The following is a 14852-nucleotide window of genomic DNA, read 5'->3' on the forward strand; positions in this document are numbered from 1 at the left end:
GCACTAAATATCTGCTCCATTATCGGGCCCATTAGGAAGACACTGCGAAGCACGGCACACGCCGCTGGCTTACGAAAACTAATGAGAATTAACATTGGGTGGAAAGCCCGTCCATCCATCTGTTGGCTGCTGCATCTCAAAACCAAAGCCAGACATGGTGGAGAGAGACTAACTGCTGTACACACACACACACACACACACACACACACACACACCTCCTGTTATAATCAGATATCCTAATCAGTTACTCCCTCACCCCCAGGCACTCTGGAGCCAAATGGAGGTGCAGTTGCAGACTTGATGGCAGATTGAACACAGAAGGTAGAAACCGAGGCTTATCCAGGTCTCTTGAGTTCCTTTCAACTAATCACTCACTGGTCATGGAGGTTAGACTCAAAACAGTAGTTCATTCAGGTTCTAAAAGATGTCCTTCCAAAAAGGGTCGTTCTGGTTTAAACTGTGAAGGAGAATGTTTACTTCCAAGTCTGTGAGGTTCTCTTCCTCGAAACTCGTTTCACAATCTCAGATAACGGTTCCCCATAAAAATAGGCGCAAGGACACGCGGGTCTCCCTTCGGTCACATGATTCTGTGTACACAACAGGTTGTGTCGTAGTAAGACTGTGACAGGGGGAAACAGAGGCACAGTAGTGGTGTGACTGTGAAGTGAGCGCTGGCCAAGGATTACAACACTGACTGCAGTGCAACAGTCTGCCATTTTTGTGTGTCTTGGATGCAGGCATTACAGGATGTAGGTCCTACGCGGATAGACGTCATAAAGTAGACTACGCCACACCTAGAGTATAACACAGTATATAGCCTGCCGCCAACTGTGCTCTTTCCAGTTCACCAAAATAAGGGATTGGACCACACAACTTTGGTCACCCTTTAAGCGCGATCAGTTGATCTTTACAAAAGCACAGAACACGTAGCAATATTGCATTCGAATACAAAAATTGGCAAACTATGTTTCAACTGCCAAAGATGACTGATAAGGGGGGAAAAACGGTTGTATGTATAAAAAATGTTTTTTTAAATAACATTTCATGATTACATTAATTCATCCACATCGTAACGATAATCAAGAACGATCATTGCCCGATGATCATTGCTAATGCCGGATGTCCGAAATCCAGTCAGGTCAGGCTGTGCTGGTTAGAAGCAGCGCCGCACAGCATCTAAAAGGGACAGTTAAATAGCTTCTACGAGCTGGCTGACTCGCGCACACGTCACAGACAGACAGAAGCAGAGATTGAGAAGAGCCCTTAGGCCACCCCTGCTCCATCTCCATTCATCCGCTACAGCACTAACTCAAATGGGCAGCCAACCGCCATTTTGAAAAAGGTCAATCTCTGCTGTGGATGTGATGTGAGGGAAATAAACAATGACACCGATACGATACACAGTCGGCGACGTAGCACTGAAAAACAGCACACAGTCGTCAAGAAGATGGGTCTTTAAAAAGTACGTGCTTTATCGAACATTGCTTCACAGTATTCTCAGAGTGACAGGAATTACACAGAGACAGGTCTACATTCATGTAGAAAAGGGGGAAAGGGAAAAAAGGGGGGGGGGAAAGAGGGAAATCTCATGTAATGAAACTGACAACTGTACAAGGGTGTGGGAATTCATCCAAGAAAAAACAAAGTCACTATTGTGTCCAAAAACAAAGTAAAAAAGAATGCTTTTGTCTCAAGTATGTGGTAAATAATTGGGGGGCATGCATGAAATTAGAGACATTCTTTGTTGTGCAAATTCTTCTATTCTGCTCACTGATACACAGTACAGTGTATTGTGTATTTTTCCAGGGTGATATTTTGCCTGAGAAAGAGAAATGCAAACATTTCTCTCCACCCTATGGCAAAATGTGTAGAATTACATGAAATTAGTTATAAAATTGAATAATCTTCCCTCCGCTTTAAAAACGGCAACATTTTCTCTACGCCCAATGTCAAAATGTGTAAAATTGCAGGAAATTAAATCTAAACTGTCAATGTTTTCTCTCCGCTGTCAAGAGGTAGGCCCCTAAAATGTTATGATCGCAAGGTGGGGCGGGAGGGGCAACAAAATTTCACTTAGGGACACTAAAAAACCTAGGGACGGCTCTGACTGCAAGCGTTGGTATGGATGTGACCAGAAAGCCACAGCAGCCAATCATGATGAGTTCAGATTTTTTGTGGCCCCCACCACCATCAAAGTTGCCCATCACTGGCTTATAGTGTAGTAGAAAGTCCATTGTCCAATAGAAAGTACTAGTACATAGATGACAAAACTAACATATTAAATGTTTTATTTAACTAGGCAAGTCAGTTAAGAACACATTCTTATTTACAATGACGTGGTGGGTTAACTGCCTTGTTCAGGGGCAGAACGACTCTGGGATTCGATCTAACAACCTTTACCGGTCCAACGCTCTAACCACTAGGCTACATGCCGCCCCAACGCAGGTAAATACATATTTAGAGAAAAGAGGAAGAAAAATCAGCAGAAGGTAGAGGCTAAGCTAGTTCAGTTATGATGATGATCCATGGTTTGGTGACCCTCATAACCCTTCTCCATTTTGGCATGCGGTCAGGGACACACCGCTTGTGTGTATTTGCTGAACTTGCCAGCAATGCGTGATATCGTGCTGGGGTCTGTTAGTGAGGATGGCATCTACCCACAAGGACTGTTTCACACAACCATGTTATGACCATGTTATCCAGGGGCTAACCGTGTATGGCTTGGCACAGTTGGCAGGATGCAATGAAGCTGTTTTTAATGAAGCCTAGGGTTAACCTATAACAAATGCTAGGAGACAAGGTGCTAACTGCTAAGCTAACATGAAATACCAGAAACCTGGGACTGATTTTACCTGGTGTGATCTGTGGGAAGTGGGAACGTGATCAAAGCTCAAACACTGGGGTATGATTAGTCACATCTGATGTGGCTCTAGGGGGAAGGAAGGACACAGGGATGAGCAAACAAGTAAGTGAACTAATAGGCAAGCAGGTAACATACCGTTGAAGTCGGAAGTTTACTCCACAAATTTCTTGTTAACAAACTATAGTTTTGGCAAGTCGGTTAGGACATCTACTTTGTGCATGACACAAGTCATTTTTCAAACAAATGTTTACAGGCAGATTATTTCACTGTATCACAATTACAGTGGGTCAGAAGTTTACATACACTAAGTTGACTGTGCCTTTAAACAGCTTGGAATTTCCAGAAAATTTCTGATAGACTAATTGACATCATTTGAGTCAATTGGAGGTGTACCTGTGGATGTATTTCAAGGCCTACCTTCAAACTCAGTGCCTCTTTGCTTGACATCATGGGAAAATCAAAAGAAATCAGCCAAGACCTCAGAAAAAAATGGTTAGAACTCCACAAATCTGGTTCATACTTGGGAGCAATTTCCAAACGCCTGAAGGTACCACAATCATCTGTACAAACAATAGTACGCAAGTATAAACATCATGGGACCATACAGCCGTCATACCGCTCAGGAAGGAGACGCGTTCTGTCTCCTAGAGATGAACGTACTTTGGTGCGGAAAGTGCAAATCAATCCCAGAACAGCAGCAAAGGACCTTGTGAAGATGCTGGAGCAAACAGGTGCAAAAGTATCTATATCCACAGTAAAACGAGTCCTATATCGACATAAACTGAAAGGCCGCTCAGCAAGGAAGAAGCCACTGCTCAAAAACCACCATGAAAAAGCCAGACTACGGTTTGCAACTGCACATGGGGACAAAGATCATACTTTTTGGAGAAATGTCCTCTGGTCTGATGAAACAAAAATAGAACTGTTTGGCCATAATGACCATCATTATGTTTGGAGGAAAAGGAGGGCGGCTTGCAAGCCGAAGAACACCATCCCAACCGTGAAGCACGGGGGTGGCAGCATCATGTTGTGGGGGGTGCTTTGCTGCAGGAGGGACTGGTGCACTTCACAAAATAGATGGCTTCATGACGAAGGAAATTATGTGGATATATTGAAGCAACGTCTCAAGACATCAGTCAGGAAGTTTAAGCTTGGTCGCAAATGGATCTTCCAAATGGACAATGACCCCAAGCATACTTCCAAAGTTGTGGCAAAATGGCTTGAGGACAACAAAGTCAAGGTATTGGAGTGGCCATCACAAAGCCCTGACCTCAATTCTATAGAAAATTTGTGGCCAGAACTGAAAAAGCGTGTGCGAGCAAGGAGGCCTACAAACCTGACTCAGTTACACAAGCTCTGTCAGGAGGAATGGGCCAAAATTCCCCCAACTTATTGTGGGAAGCTTGTGGAAGGCTACCTGAAACGTTTGACCCAAGTTAAATAATTTAAAGGCAATGCTACCAAATACTAATTGAGTGTATAATAAAATTCTGACCAACTGGGAATGTGATGAAAGAAATAAAAGCTGAAATAAATCACTCTACTATTATTCTGACATTTCACATTCTTAAAATAAAAAGTTGTGATCCTAACTGACCTAAGACAGGGAATTTTACTATGATTAAATGTCAGGAATTGTGAAAAACTCAGTTTAGATGTATTTGGCTAATGGGTATGTAAACTTCTGACTTCAACTGTACATATAGACATAAGCCTAACCAATTTTTATTTTCCCTACACAGGGGTAGAAAGATTTGTGAGGAATCTTAGACACCTCCGTACCGGTTAAAACTCAGACACCGGTAGGGTTGTCAAATGTTTGCCTGCCGACAGTACTTAGTACCTCTGAATAGAGTGTCGGCAGTCTGTCGTGTTCACACAGAAAAGACCTTGGAAGTCATCAGCCACTCAGCATTGTTAAAATATTCCAAACCAGACGGTGGCAGTAACGTTGTTTGGCAATACATCTCAGTGCATATTTCTTATGGTCTAGATTCCAAGCGATCTGTGCTAATGTTGTTATTTTGTGAAAGCCCTTGTCGATACTAACCAGATGGCCACAGCTAGATAACTATCTAACAAGATGAAGAAAGTAGGCTTAAGCGGAATACAGTATACCGGGTATTTGAAAAAAGCCACAGGGTGGGTTTTCAATACTGTCAGAGCTATTTCTTTTAAGTTTTTCAATACATTTGAATATTTGTAGCTACTTTGAGTTATTACCTGCAGTCAACTTGTGCAATACCTTTGGAGAGAAAGCAGATTGCGTTCTTCATTTCACCTGTCACATTATTTTCAAATATTAAGCTTACCGTAGTTCCCCAGAACAGTTGAGCCAGTCAAGTGTTTGTTTGCAAATAGCACAAAGGGACAAAGCGAGCTGATGAGTCCATAGCGATCTATATCTAATCGACAAGTCTCTGTTGTGCAACACGCACGAGATGAAGTTACACTTCATGAAATTCATTACTAAATGGTTACCATCAGACACACTATATATAGGCAAAAGTATGTGGACACGCCTTCAAATAAGTGGATTTGACCATTTCAGCCACACCCGTTGATGACAGGTGTATAAAATCAAGCACAGAGCCATGCGATCTCAATAGACATTGGCAGTAGAATGGCCATACTCACTTTCAACGTGGCACCGTCATAGGATGCCACCTTTGCATCACTCACTACCGAGTTCCAAACTGCCTCTGGAAGCAACGTCAGCACAAGAACTGTTAGTCGGGAGCTTAATTAAAAACGGGTTTCCATGGCCGAGCAACCCCACACAAGCCTAAGATCACCATGCGCAATGCCAAGCGTTGGCTGGAGTGGTGTAAAGCTTGCCGCCATTGGACTCTGTAGCAGTGGAAAGGCGTTCTCTGGAGTGATTAATCATGCTTCACCATCTGGCAGTCCGATGGACGAATCTGGGGTTGGCAGATGCCAGGAAAACGCTACCTGCCCGAATGCATAGCGCCAACTGTAAAGTTTGGTGGATGAGGAATAATGGTCTGGGGCTGTGATTCATGGTTCAGACTTGGCTTAGTTCCAGTGAAGGGAAATCTTAACGCTACAGCATACAATGACATTCTAGACAATTCTGTGCTTCCAACTTTGTGGCAACAGTTTGGGGAAGGCCCTTTCCTGTTTCAGCATGACAATGCGCCCGTGCACAAAGCGAGGTCCATACAGAAATGGTTTGTCGAGATCGGTGTGAAATAACTTGACTGGCCTGCACAGAGCCCTGACCTCAACCCCATCGGGATGAATCGTAACGGCGACTGCGAGCCGGGCCTAATCGCCCAACATCAGTGACCGACCTCACTAATGCTCTCGTGGCTGAATGGAAGCAAGTCTCCACAGCAATGTTCCAACATCATCTCAGAAGAGTGGAGGCTGTTATAGAAGCAAAGGGGGATCAACTCCCTATTAATGCTCATGATTTTGGAATGAGATGTTCGACGAGCCGGTGTCCACATACTTTTGGTCATGTAGTGTATCTTATAATGGCTTTCTGCCAGAAGTCAAAGAGCTCTGGATGAGTTCTGTACCGCTGCCATTTTTTTCCCCTGTGCTTCCTACTAGTTTTTTTTCCCCTCCTCCATTCTTCTCCAATCATTTTTTAAATTTAACTAGGCACGTCAGTTTATTTCCCCCCCCCCCCAGAATCGATTCGTGCTCTTCCTTCAGAAAAACATGCTTCACAACTTTTTATTCACAACAATTTATCTTGTTCACTTTCGCTTGTAAATGTTCACACTCACAGAAAATGACATTCGGTAACTGCTAGCTATGCTTGTTTAACTTTATGAGCTGGATTTGCCTGTCTTGAAATGAGTTTAGTTTTCGCTTGTTAGCGTTTAGTTAACAGCGTCTATGTGATTTCACTATTAGTTTGTTAGCATTCTGGTAATAGAGGCCCAATGGGATTTTCTCTTCATATTTAAAGCCAACTTGTGTGCTATACCGGTAATACCGTAAATCCCGGTATGAGAAAAAGTATGATATGACAATATGAAAACCTGGATACCGCTCAAGTCTAGAAGAAACTGTTATGGGTGTAAGATGGCACAGTGATGCCATCTGTTGGTAAATGTGTCATTACTTCAACTCTTGTGTTTTACCAGGGTGCTTGAGATACCCGGAGGTGTTGTCATGTACTGAACAAGACTGGTTACTCGCATCAATGCCTCTGTCTCGTCATTTAACATTCAAACAGAAACTATTTAATTAATTCTCCATAATCCCATACTGCCTGTGCCAGCCCATAGCCAAATGTTTAGCAATTTAGCTAATGTTAGCACATTACCTAGCTAGCACAACATGGCTATCTTGGCCACTGCACTAACTCAGAAGCTAATATAGGCAGCTGTTTCATGGACACTAGCTAATTCATTGTGATTTAATTAGTTGTTAACTAGCTTGTGCATTGCGTCTGTGCACGTATCTAGCTAACGTCGCATAGCTTACATTGCATATGAAGTGTGACTGACTTGTACAGAGAAAATGCCCTCTTTTCAACAACAAAATGTGTTGGTTCCTGCTCGCTGATTGGCTCATAGTCAAGATGTTGGCCACCGATAGGCATTGCAATTCCACAAGTACAAATCGGTAGGTTTGTCACTACCGGGTTGGCACGCAGCAGGTACCGCTTTTGTTCTAGCAAGAGAAGGAACGGCCTCCCCACTGTGATAAGTACATATCGGCAGACTATCAGCGATGAGATTCTCGGTGTGTTCCATGCTTTAAAGCCTTGTTTCAAAAGGCCCGAGCCAAGCCTTTGAAATATGAAAGCATTGGGCTATATCAAGTCCTTTGATGTGGACCTATACGTGTAGGAGAGAAGTAGGTCTAGGCAGGCTCCCATTGAGCAGGGAGAGCTACATTAGGTGAATGGCTTTCATCTGGCAGTGTTTCCCTTCCTGAGGAAGACCAATGGGAAATCATTTGTTCTTGTAGAGTCAGCTAAAAACGCAGCCCCAAACGCAACTCACAAATCAGGTTGGTTGGAAGGTAACAACATCGAACTGGCTGACTGTGCTGACTTGTGCATTTTTCGCTTCTGGTTGGGTGAGACTGTGGTTGTATCCCAAATGGCACTGTACTTCCTTATATACTGCACTAAACGCAACTCACAAATCAGGTTGGTTGGAAGGTAACAACATCGAACTGGCTGACTGTGCTGACTTGTGCATTTTTCGCTTCTGGTTGGGTGAGACTGTGGTTGTATCCCAAATGGCACTGTACTTCCTTATATACTGCACTATTTTTGACAGGGCTCTGGTCAAAAGTAGTGCACTGTTGTAGGGAATAGGGTGCCATTTGGGACACAACCACAGTCTCACCCAGCCAGAAGCAGTCAGCCAGTTCGATATTGTAACCTTCCAACCAACCTGATTTGTGAGTGACCCAGTCTGTGCTGGCAGGGGGAGAGGAGGCGGCGGCGGAGGAGGGGGAACCTGGGGAAGAAGGAGGAGAGGACCGAGCACGCCCACATTCTTATCGACGGGGCTGCAGTGGAGCAGGTTGAGAACTTCAAGTTCCTTGGTGTCCACATTACCAGCAAACTAAAATGGTCCAAGCACACCATGACAGTCGTGAAGCGGGCACGACAAAACCTATTTCCCCTCAGGAGACTGAAAAGATTTGGCATGGGTCCTCATATCCTCAAAAAGGTTCTACAACTGCACCATTGAGAGCATCCTGACTGGTTGCATCACTGCCTGGTATGGCAACTGCTCGGTCTCTGACCGCAAGGTACTTCAAGGGGTAGTGCGAACTAGTGGTTGACCAATTATGATTTTTCAACGCTGATACCGATACGATTATTGGAGGACCATAAAAAGCCGATACCGTTTAACCGGACGATTTTATTTTATTTTTAAAATGTATTTGTAATAATGACAATTACAACAATACTGAATGAACACTTATTTTAACATAATATAATACATTAATAAAATCAATTTAGCCTCAAATAAATAATGAAACATGTTCAATTTGGTTTAAATAATGCAAAAACAAAGTGTTGGAGAAGAAAGTAAAAGTGCAATATGTGCCATGTTAGCTTTTTTACGATTAAGTTCCTTGCTCAGAACATGAGAACATATGAAAGCTGGTGGTTCCTTTTCACAAGTCTTCAATATTCCCAAGTAAGAAGTTTTAGGTTGTAGTTATTATAGGAATTATAGGACTATTTCTCTATACGATTTGTATTTCATATATCTTTGACTATTGGATGTTCTTATAGGCACTTTAGTATTGCCAGTAACACTATAGCTTCCATCCCTCTCCTCGCCCCTACCTGGGCTCGAACCAGCAACACATCGACAACAGCCACCCGACAACAGCCACCCTCGAAGCAGCGTTACCCATGTGGAGCAAGGGGAAAAACCACTCCAAGTCTCAGAGCGAGTGACGTTTGAAACGCTATTAGCGCGCACCCCGCTAACTAGCTAGCCACTTCACATCGGTTACACCAGCCTAATCTCGGGAGTTGATAGGCTTGAAGTCATAAACAGCTCAATGCTTGAAGCATTGCGAAGAGCTGCTGTCAAACGCACGAAAGTGCTGTTTGAATGACTGTTTACGAGCCTGCTGGTGCCTACCATCGCTCAGTCAGACTGTTCTATCAAATCATAGACTTAGTTACAACATAATAACACACAGAAATACAGCCTTAGGTCATTAATATGGTCGAATCTGGAAACTATCATCTCAAAAACAAGACAAGTATATTCTTTCAGTGAAATACGGAACCGTTCCGTATTTTATCTAACGGGTGGCATCCATATGTCTAAATATTCCTGTTATGTTGTACAACCTTCAATGTTATGTCATAATTAAGTAAAATTCTGGCAAATTAGGCAGCCCAAACTTGCATATACACTGACTCTGCATGCAATGAACGCAAGATAGGTGACACAATTTCACCTGCTAACCTGGATTTCTTTTAGCTAAATATGCAGGTTTAAAAAAGATATACTTGTGTATTGATTTTAAGAAAGGCATTGATGTATGGTTAGGTACACATTGGAGCAACGTCAGTCCTTTTTTCGTGAATACACACCGCAGGACACGCTAGATAAACTAGTAATATCATCAGCCATGTGTAGTTAACTCGTGACTATGATTGATTGATTGATTGATTGTTTTTTCATAAGATAAGTTTAATGCTAGCTAGCAACTTACCTTGGCTTCTTACTGCATTCGCGTAACAGGCAGGCTCTTCATGGAGTGCAATGTAAAGCAGGTGGTTAGATCGTTGGACTAGTTAACTGTAAGGATGCAAGATTGAATCCCCCGACAAGGTAAAAATCTGTCGTTCTGCCCCTGAACAAGGCAGTTAACCCACCGTTCCTAGGCCGTCATTGAAAATAAGAATGTATTCTTAACCTCTTGCTCCTACCTGGCACGCAGGCGCCCCATCTAGAGCTCTGGAAATGCAAATGCGCTACGCTAAATGCTAATAGTATTAGTTAAAACTCAAAACGTTCATTAAAATACACATGCAGAGTATTGAATTAAAGCTACACTTGTTGTGAATCCAGGCAACAAGTCAGATTTTTAAAATGCTTTTCGGTGAAAGCATGAGAAGCTATTATCTGATAGCATGTAACACCCCAAAAGACCCGCAGGGGACGTAAACAAAATAATTAGCATAGTCGTCGCTACACAAACCGCACAAATAAAATATAAAACATTCATTACCTTTGACCATCTTCTTTGTTGGCACTCCTAGATGTCCCATAATCACTATTGGGTCTTTTTTTCGATTAAATCAGTCCATATATAGCCTAGATATCGATCTATGAAGACTGTGTGATAAACAGAAAAAAATAGCGTTTCATAACGTAACGTCATTTTTTTAAATTCAAAAAGTCGACGATAAACTTTCACAAAACACTTCGAAATACTTTTGTAATGCAACTTTAGGTATTAGTACACGTTAATAAGCGATAAAATTAATCAGGAGGCGATGTCAATTCTATAGGTGTCTGTCTCGAAAAAATGTCTTGGAGAGAGCTCGACCAAAACATTACATCCGGTCGGAGACCGGAGGGAATCGATTCCCTTGATTCGGTTAGACCAAGAATCAAAGCTGAATCAAATGACAAGACTCTAGACAACGTGTGGAAGCTGTAGGCACTGCAACCTCGGCCTCATTTAATTCGGTTCACTTTGAACAATTCCTTGAAGTCGCGCATGGATATTTATTTCCATTTTCAGTGATCAGATTTTCCTGCACTTTTCGATGAAACGCACGTTCTGTTATAGTCACAGCCGTGATTTAACCAGTTTTATAAACGTCTGAGTGTTTTCTATCCACACATACTAATCATATGCATATACTATATTCCTGGCCTGAGTAGCAGGGCGCTGAAATGTTGCGCGATTTTTAACAGAATGTTCGAAAAAGTAGAGGGTCGACTTAACAGGTTAACTGACTTGCCTAGTTAAATAAAAGGTTAAATAAAGGGTTAAATAAAAGGTGTAAAAAAAAATACAGATTTCCGATTGTTATGAAAACTTTAAATCTGCCCTAATTAAATCGGTCATTGCGATTAATCGGTCACTGGGGCCAAGCTTCCTGCCGTCCAGGACCTCTATACCAGGCGGTGTCAGAGGAAGGGCCTGAAAATTATCAAAGACTCCAGCCACCCTAGTCATAGACTTCTCTCTGCTACCACAAGGCAAGCAGTACCGGAGCACCAAGTCTATGTCCAAGAGGCTTCTAAACAGCTTCTACCCCCAAGCCATAAAACTCCTGAACATCTAGTCAAATGGCTACCCAGACTATTAGCATCCCCCCCTCTCCACACCACTGCCACTCTCTGTTATCATCTATGCATAGTCACTTTCATTCACTCTACCTACATGTACATACTACCTCAACTAACCAGTGCCCCCACACATTGACTCTGTACCGGCACCCCCCTGTATATATTGTTATTTTTTACTGCTCCTCTTTAATTACTTGTTACTTTTCTCTTATTCTTCTCCGTATTTGTTGAAACTGCACTGTCGGTTAGGGGCTCGTAAGTAAGCATTTCACTCTAAGGTTGTATTCGGCACATGTGACTAATAAAATTTGATGATGAGTCAGAAATGACTGGACTCTATGTGGAGATGGGGTTTCTAGCCACAGTGCGTAGAGCTGGTACTGGGGTAGTCAGGTAGGTGCGTGGTGAGGGTGAGGTCTGAATTAGATATAGGCGGACAGTGAATTGGTTTTTGGGACCGTAATAACAGGTTGCTCCTCTTGATGGTAAAATTATAGACACAGACACATAATGTATATCAATTGCTTCATTATGTGGAGGAGTGGATGGTTTTACTGTAGATTGTCACACAGTAGGCTGACACACAGCATCCAGCTGAATGATGACACTGTGGAAACAGAAGCCTGCAGGGACTGATTCATTACATTTACATTTAAGTCATTTAGCAGACGCTCTTATCCAGAGCGACTTACAAATTGGTGCATTCACCTTATGACATTCAACCACAACATGGATCAACGAGTTCACGAGACACACATGCGCACACACCTTGTGTTCAGGTCCTACATGCTGATAAAGTGTGACCATTCAGTGCAAGGGCTTAGTTACACACAGGAGCTTCCTGTGCAGTAATGCCGTATCAGGCTACTCCAGCACTACAGTCCTGCAAATCAGATCAAGGCGCTTGAGCTTAGCAACAGGACTGACTGGGGCTGGAGACCAGTAAGCCAAGACTAACCCTGGCCTGCACCGGTGCTGCTAAGGGAATATCATGTGGCCGAAAGGCAGGTTGAGAGGGAGAGAGAGAAAAGTGAGAGAGCAGAGATAGAGCAAATAGAGAGTGCAGAGCGAGAATAGCAAGAGAGTAGAGAGAGAGAAGAGAGATAAAGTGGGAAAAAATGCCAAGAATCAGAGCAGTCGACACTCCTTCAAATGAGGAAATACCATGGTTGAACATGGCCAGTGGTACAACTACCTGGGACAATACAAAAATGCGTCTCTGGTGGATTTGGTCTGGCAGTGAATGCACTACTCCATAAAAAGTCAATATTCCCATCCAAATATCGTGCAAAATATTAGTGTAATTTTACCACAAGATGGAAGCGAGGTTTGGGTTTCAACCTATAATTACGATTATAAGCATTGGGAGAAAAACCCAATAGAAAATCTATATACAGAATTCCGTAGAATTATCCTAAATCTCCAAAAGAAAGTACCAAATAATGCATGCAGAGCGGAACTCGGACGATTCCCTTTAATTGTAAATATAAAGAAAAGGACAAACTTTTTGACATCATTTGAAATTATGCCCCAAAACATTCTTACAATTCAAAGCACTGGAAATCCAAGAGCTGAACCCTGAAAAGATTCCCGTCAGCTGTTAAAAACACTAAACAACCTTATTATCCAAAACACACTGGGACATCAATTCAATTGTTACAGATATTAAATCCTCATATAAAAATGTAAACTCTGAATAAACTAAATTGCTATTTGGCCCTCAACAGAGAATACAAATTGGCAGAATCTCTCTATTCTGTCAGGGATACAAAACAGAGACAGATCCTGAACAAATACAGGCTCAGCGACCACCAATTGGCTATAGAAACAGGGAGAGACAAAAAGAGATGGCTACTCAAAGAGGAGCGTCTGTGTGGTCACTGCACGACAGAGGAAGTGGAGACAGAGATGCAATTTTCCTCTACTGTGAGAAATACTCCCAAATAAGAGAATATTTTTTTCAAGACAATATCTCAATCAATTCCCAAATTCTGTGCATTTAAAAATAATATAAAGCTGGGAATTATTCTGGGTGAGGGAGAAACCGTAAATATTACTGCCAGATATGTGTATGATTGCCATCCCATGACCATTAATTCCTGAAGTATTTACATTGTATATAACTGACTGTAATACATAGTGTATTTATATTTATTAGCCATTCTTTTTCTTTTTTATAACCATATTTTTATTTAATTAAATGTATTGACCACAGATTACACAATACAACAGAAGAGAGTGAGCGAGCGAGAGGAGAGAGAGCAAGAGAGGAGAGGGCGAGAGAGAGAGCGAGAAGAAAGGGCGAGCGAGAGGAGAGGGCGAGCGAGAGGAGAGGGCGAGAGAGAGAGCGAGAAGAGAGGGCAGAGAGAGAGCGAGAAGAGAGGGCGAGCGAGAGGAGAGGGCGAGCGAGCGAGCGGAGAGGGTGAGCGAGAGGGCGAGAGGAGAGCAGAGAACGAGAGGAGAGCAAAGAGAGCGAGAGGAGAGCAAAGAGAGCAGAGAGAGCGAGAGAGGAGAGCAGAGAGAGTGAGAGGAGAGCAAGAAGAGAGCAGAGAGAGCGTGCAAGCAGGAGAGGAGAGAGAGAGGGGATCCTTTGGCAGTGTCTTTTGTGTCTGGTCATTTAACATGGAAATCTAATGAACAAGAGGAATACGCACGCACGCACGCACGCACGCACGCACCATTATCTCAGATTTACAGACAGGGACGTACCCTAACTAACATACACACACACACACGCCCTAAGAAACTCAAACGTAAACTGAAAGTGGATGGAATAGGACTGATGTTAGAACATTTTTTTGTCTTTTTAGCTGAATCAAATCAGTCAACCATGTGACGTGGTAGGTTATGTTAAAGGAAAGCATATTATTCAGTGCGGGCCATGAATAGCTTAGGCCTTAGGGACGATTACACGACATATTATCTAAATGTGAAAGAAGGACCCAGGATATAGCCACATAACACTGAATCCTGTTGACAATGTATAGGTTTTATACAGGTAATGAGGATAGCAGATGCTTTATAGATGTTATAGTTTGTGTGTTCATATGCATGTGTGACTGTGCAGAATGAGATGTATGGACTAGTGAGACATCACTACCGATCTGTCCAACAGGTCCTCCTCCCTGTCACTGAAACACTGTTGCATGTTAAATGGATCAGCACCACGCTGAGTAACATCTGGAAGCTGTTATAGTGGTGTTCCTACACAC

At 42.7% G+C, this 14852-nt stretch overlaps 1 protein-coding gene across 6 annotated transcripts in view; it reads right to left on the reverse strand.

The window, feature by feature from the left end:
* clcn3 (chloride channel 3) overlaps positions 1-14852 on the reverse strand; it is a 75824-nt gene that overhangs the window by 14193 nt on the left and 46779 nt on the right. The gene's annotated exons all lie outside the window — the stretch shown is intronic.

Source organism: Oncorhynchus keta, chromosome 13 (assembly GCF_023373465.1).
Source record: "Oncorhynchus keta strain PuntledgeMale-10-30-2019 chromosome 13, Oket_V2, whole genome shotgun sequence".
Classification (NCBI taxonomy): domain Eukaryota; kingdom Metazoa; phylum Chordata; class Actinopteri; order Salmoniformes; family Salmonidae; genus Oncorhynchus; species Oncorhynchus keta.